Consider the following 6,469-nt stretch of genomic DNA (forward strand, 5'->3'; position numbering starts at 1 on the left):
TATATATATATATATATATATATATATATATATATATATATATATATATATATATATATATATATATATATATATGTGTGTGTGTGTGTGTGTGTGTGTGTGTGTGTGTTTTGTAAAGGTATTAATATATAGTTTAAATATATATATATATATATATATATATATATATATAGATATGTGTGTGTGTGTTTGTGTTTGCGCGTGTGTGTGTTTTTGTGTAAAGGTATTAATATATATATATATAGTTTAATGTATCGAACAAATTTACAAGAACAACAGTATAATCGATGAAGTGTGCTATTTTTAATTACATTTTATGAGGAAAGACTCAGATCGCATTACCCTCGAAATCATCACCGTGGCTGATACACTCGGATTACACAGTGTTTACGTAAAAGATCAGAACTTACGCTGGGCACTGGAATTTTGTGTTATCGATGGAATGAAAACAACGTCTACTTTATTCACAATATAATTTTGAAGCTGAACTAGCTGCTGCATATGTCATAGCTCTGCAAATTGTACATAAAATTCAACTTTTAATTAAAAAACAAAATTGAAGTATAAGCTGCAGATGATCTTATCAGCATCGACCGAATTTTGGACCTCTCTTCCCTATGCTTCAAAGCGCATTGTGCATGTCACATGACCGATACCGAGGGTCGACCAACTCGAAACACACCGTCGTCATTCAACTCTAGAACAACTCTACCAGCATGTCAGACGAAAAAGGTAAATCTTCTTATCGATTAATGTCTTGAAACTCCTGGCGTTCTCACAGTATACTCTTTAAGCCGATAAGAACACCGTTTCATGTCTTATGTTACGCTGTTCGCACATACATATATGGAAGTGACTATCTTATTTCTTTTTCAACAGCACAGTTAGTCGGCGGCGGCAATGGAGACCAGTACTATCAACAGCACACACCGCCAGTTTACCAAGCGACTTCACCACCAGTACAGGTTTGTGAACAAAGAGTGACACTAGAATCACTATTTAATCTCGTTTAAAACAGCCTCTAAACATGTTTGATTCCCAAAAGTCCAACCGAGAAGTCGCCATACAATACCATTACTTATTTTGTAGCTGAAAGCAGAACTATTCAAAAAAAATTATTTCGGAACTAGTTCGTTGGCTCAATGGACCATAGACAGTAGAGCCCTGCTGTCCATGCTAAAAGCGGAAATCAGTGGGTGTCGTTTGTTTATGTGGATTTCCGCAAGTCATGTCATATCAATGTTTTGCATAGGGCAGCGAGCAAATATATTCCCTGTAGGAAATCTTCATTATGTTAAGCACAGGATACGATAAAATATCAGAGTCCTTAAAGTTATCATGTGAATGTCACCTTCCGGACTAGGAAATCAAGCGGTCCTTTGTGTCTCCCTGTGGCAATAGTTCCACCACCACCAATAGTAAGGGACTGCGCGCAAAATCATTTGCTGCAAGATGAAGGTGGATTATTATTTATTTATGCAAATTATATTAATGAGTATCGTTTCGGTATTAAAATTGTGTGGTAATGGTTCCTTATCAATGCGTCTTGCGCGGTATTCTCAAAACTATAGGTCGTTGAGCCTTTATCTGTTGATCAATAGTTCTTAAAAATTACGAACCCTTCTTTTCGCCTTGAAACTCTAATTTCTATTTGTCTACGTGTCCACTGCTGTGCGTTTATCCCGAAAACACAGTATGAATACGTGAGATTTTTTCGAAATCGTGTTCATTAAATATTCACTGGATAAAAAAAAGCATCACTTAAATCGGTAGACTTTTGGTAACTCTACCGGGTCCCCAAGGAAAGGGCTGTATGTGTTTCCACAGTGGTTGTATAACAGCATATGAGAACAGCTTTACAATATCTAAGGTTTTTCAATCATCGTTCGAGTTCGACAGCTTTACTTGCGAACTGTCATATATAGTCATTTACTCACACACAGAAGAAGAGTACACTCCTTACGAAATCTGGTGAAAATAAGATGTAAAAATTGAAGAAACGCCATCACCATTACGCCTGATCGTGATAAGATGGTTATGATCAGTGACATTACATGTAACTGTTATATGGTGTATAATGAGCACACTCTTTATGTGTTGGTCATTTGCTAACATAAACAACAGTCTGCTTTTCGTCCGATCGTAGGCACAGGGCGCGTGAAGTGTTCAGTGTAGTGTAACGTATAAGGAACATTGACAATTCAAAGATCCTGTGACTGCGGTGGCTATGTTGTATCGCAAAATCAAACTATGACACTCGATTTGTTTTCGGGCAGTCATATTCCACAATTCTAGAAACATCGTGCCGTTTGACTTCTCAAACTTAGAAGACAAATTTAAACTTCGTTGAATTTTCAAAGCGTATTATTTAACTGCCTACTTTTCAAACTTTTGAGGGGAGTGTGGCGTGAGCATTCTTATTCCTCAAAGGCTGACACAAAATAAATTCATCAAGACAGCTATTGATCGGCATCATTTTCAGATCACCAAGGGTCACCGACATCTTCACTTTTCACCATTTTCGACTGCCCTTTGTTCTCGAAAAGACGAAAGACGAAAAGACGGAAAGTGTTATGTAATCAAATGAATGTTGATCATGATGCTGCAAGTTTCTTTGGCTTACTGTCCCTTAAATCAGCCTGCAAAGGCCTATTCAAAATGACTGGGAAAGGGGATGTTCATGTTTACCTACCTACCTACCTACATACCTACCTACATACCTACCTACATACAATGACAGGCAGACATTTGAGAATGAACTATCGTTTTCCTTTGTGTCGTTAATTTTTTTATTTTAGCAAGAGAATCTTTAATTCTTACAGATACAGCCTGGCCCAGGACAGCCGTATGTCACCCATGTTCACCAGCATTACGGTCAGCACATGCAGAATCCGCCAAACGACTATTTGGTTCATTCAATACTTGCCTGTATTTTCTGCTGCTGGCCACTGGGATTGGTTGCCATCATCAAGGCGTTAGATGTAAGCCCAATTCCTCTGATCTGTATATCAGTACAAAGGCACTGCAAATAGAACTGCCAGTTACTGTATTTATACAGACTTGAAGAATGCGTAATCTACTTTACATGCTGAAGCACTGTCATCCCGTGGCTATAGAGATGGAAGTAGTCATTTACTGAAGCTGTAGTCCCTGTGTCCGGCGCAACTTTCATCTCAGGAATTTCGAAGAACAAATCTTCCGTCGTTTACCTTATGATCTAGACTTGGCCCAAGGCCCTAAGTCTGTTGGCATATAATTATGAAAACATGGTTAATTTAAGGCAAAATGAAGCAATACACGCAGGCAGGCTGTTGCTTAGATCGTGGAATGAACGTGATGCCGAGAAACTGAGACAAATGTACCTTCTCCGTGTTCTGCAATTTCTATGTTATACCAGTCTGACCTGCAGCTTTACACAGACTTTTAAAAATTTAATTGTTAAAGTTTAGAGATTCAATTGAAAAGTTTTAGCATAAATCAAACGTAAGAAGAACCTTGAAATTTTGTTCAGATTTTAAAAAAAGTAAGGAGTTGTTATTGTGTGGTGTATGTCGGCTCGCATCTGGTAGCACGATAGCATACCAAAAAACAACTTTTGACAACAATTGTAAAAGAGCTATGGCAATTCAATATACATTGTAAACTGCGTATTATCATTCGAGGCACTTTTTACCCGACTACGACTGACTGGCTTATTTTCACGCAGGTACGTGACGCAGTGTTGGTTGGAGACCGAGTGAGGGCCGAGGACTCCTCCAGAAGTGCGAAGAATTTCACCATATCGGCCGTCGTCTGTGGTATCGTCATTATAGCGGTAGTGGTGGTCCTCAATGTGGCAATTGTACTAGCGAATCAGTGACCATTGTGAAACGACATGCTGGCATGGGGCGATTTTACAACAGCTCCCTGCATATGATTTACATTGACAAAGTACAGCAATTCGCGCCGAGCACGTTCGTTATCCGATGATACCACCAACGCTACATAGTTATCCCAGTTTAATCACCAACGTCGACATAGTTAAGGACAATACCCTAGAAACTATCTGTATGACCAGATAATTCTCATTAATTTACCGTAAATCCTATAAATGACTCCAATTTCTTGTAATTGTATGAAATAACTTACCATGCTGAATTCTATAATAATACTGTGTCCAGTCTTGACTGTCTCACAGCCCCTTGTTCGCTTCGCGGCTCTATCTTCAACCAAATGGTGATGCGCCCTCAACAGCCTTTCTAGCAAGCGAGGCGTAACTGCTGAGGGCGCTTGCAAGGTCTGAGGAGTAGCCCGACGTTGAGGAGCAGTGAGAGAGTGTGTCTATCAAGTCTCACCAACTGTATACTCTTTGATGTTACATGCAGTATTCATTAAGTAGGAAATGTTCGCGAATATTCACGCTTGCGTACTTATGCTTGTTGGAATTTTTGCAACTGCTATATATAATCCAGGTTATCTTTTCACCACGCAACACAAAAGTTTTGCAGACATCGGTAACTGCGTTGGTACCATTAAAACGCACTTCAAATGTAATGTTACAAATGGGTAAATTACAGTGCAACAGATGTCGAATATTTACGCTCTGTATTGTTTTCATTTGTTTTCAAATTGTCCTTTCTGAGTGGGTAAATGAATTAATAAACACTAATAAATAAACTGACATTGTTTATGTATGCAACTATTGCACCCTCATTAGTGAAATTTGAAGCTTCGTCTAATACAGTTTGAAATGAAAGCGTAAAGGGACAAAAATCATTAGAAGTGTTATAACATTAGAGGAGGCATCATGGTCCAGTGTCTAGAGCAGTGGACGCATGATCACAGAATGGTGAGTTTGAGCCCCGGCATGGCCATAGTGTTGTGTCCTTGAGCTAGGCACATCATTCCTCATTGCTTCTACCCTCCCAGGAGTGATGGATTCCTGGTAGGACAGTGGTTGTAACTTGTGCGTTTAGCTCTGCCGCGCTTATTGGCTGCACATGTGAGCTGTTGTTTGCTGTCCAGGGAGTTGAGTGGCACCATATTAGGTCCAGTGACCAGGGCTAATAATAATTGTAAAGCGCCTTGAGCACAATTACTTGTGGATACGTGCGCTACATTAGAACTTATTATTATTATTATTATTATTATTATTATTATTATAAGAAGAAGAAATGTCATTAATAATTATTGTCAAAATTTCAATGTACAGGCACATGAAGAGTCTTACCAAAAAACAAACGAACTGATTGAAAATGTGTGTGCATAGTGACCGACATCGCGACAACTTTCATCGTGCACCGTCCCATACGGTGTTTCGAAGTCGTCTACAATGCTGACGACTACCCTCCTGTTCGACTGGATCATGACACAACCGCTATACTGCAAGTTTCTTGTTGACGAGTTTTAATATCGAGGTAGTAATTTATATGAAGTAAGCCATAAATAGAGACTATGGAATATGATGTCCCTTTGGTCCAAAATTATATCATCCATGACATTGTCTATATTAGGAAAAGGACCATTGGCCTTTTTTGTGAAAAAAAGCGTTTCACACAAATAGAAACAGTACCATATAATAACCCACTCAAATAATTTTTCTATGCCAAATCATTGACTTGAACCAAATCTACGGCAATCCTGACAATATCAGAGAATTAAAAACGACACAAAAACTACAATAGAGTATAATAAAGAGCATTATTACCCTTCCTTACTTTACTTAATGTCTTAATTTATGCTGTTTCAATGCAAGAAACTATATAACCTTTGAGAGTTCAATGCTTATGTATATCTACAAGGAAGTGTCAAAAACTGTATATATACACAGAATTGTCGATTAATATTCATATAACTACTAGTATATATACTTTCGGAAGCTGGAATATTTCGCACCTACTTAGACTTGTCACAAGTCTATGAATAAAACTATTTCTGTATGCGATGACTTTTAGGGGTTATTACACGAAGTTGGGCGATACCGCGTCGTATTCGAGTGATGTGTCCGTATTTTGACGAGTTGCGCAGCAACGAGTCAAAATACGGACACATCACGGACACATCACACACACACACACACATATATATATATATATATATATATATATATATAATATATATGTATATATGTGTTTGTGTAAAGGTATTTATATATATATATATTTAGGGGTTATTACACGAAGTTTGGGCGATACCGCGTCGTATTCGAGTGATGTGTCCGTATTTTGACTAGTTGCTGCGCAACTCGTCAAAATACGGACACATCACTCGAATACGACGCGGTATCGCCCTAACTTCGTGTAATAACCCCTTTATCATACATGCATGCTTTGGTTATGACTGTTTTCCTACAGACCCTCCGAAATTAGCAACGAAATCAACTTGAAATCGACCTTGCTTCCTCCAGGCTGTACTTATAAAAAGTTGGTTGCTAAGGAGTGATGACAACCGTATCACTTCTTGATATTATTCCGCTATTGGGCCATTCCAC

General features: G+C 38.4%; 1 long non-coding RNA gene across 1 annotated transcript; it reads left to right on the forward strand.

Annotated features, from left to right (window-relative positions):
- The first annotated feature begins 2,822 nt into the window (after nt 1-2,822).
- On the forward strand, nt 2,823-4,656 carry LOC139119292 (uncharacterized). Its single transcript, XR_011548894.1, has 2 exons — nt 2,823-2,981; nt 3,707-4,656. It is a non-coding gene; the product is annotated as an uncharacterized lncRNA (long non-coding RNA).
- The last annotated feature ends 1,813 nt before the right edge of the window (nt 4,657-6,469 follow it).

This window comes from Ptychodera flava, chromosome 19, assembly GCF_041260155.1.
Source record: "Ptychodera flava strain L36383 chromosome 19, AS_Pfla_20210202, whole genome shotgun sequence".
Lineage (NCBI taxonomy): Eukaryota > Metazoa > Hemichordata > Enteropneusta > Ptychoderidae > Ptychodera > Ptychodera flava.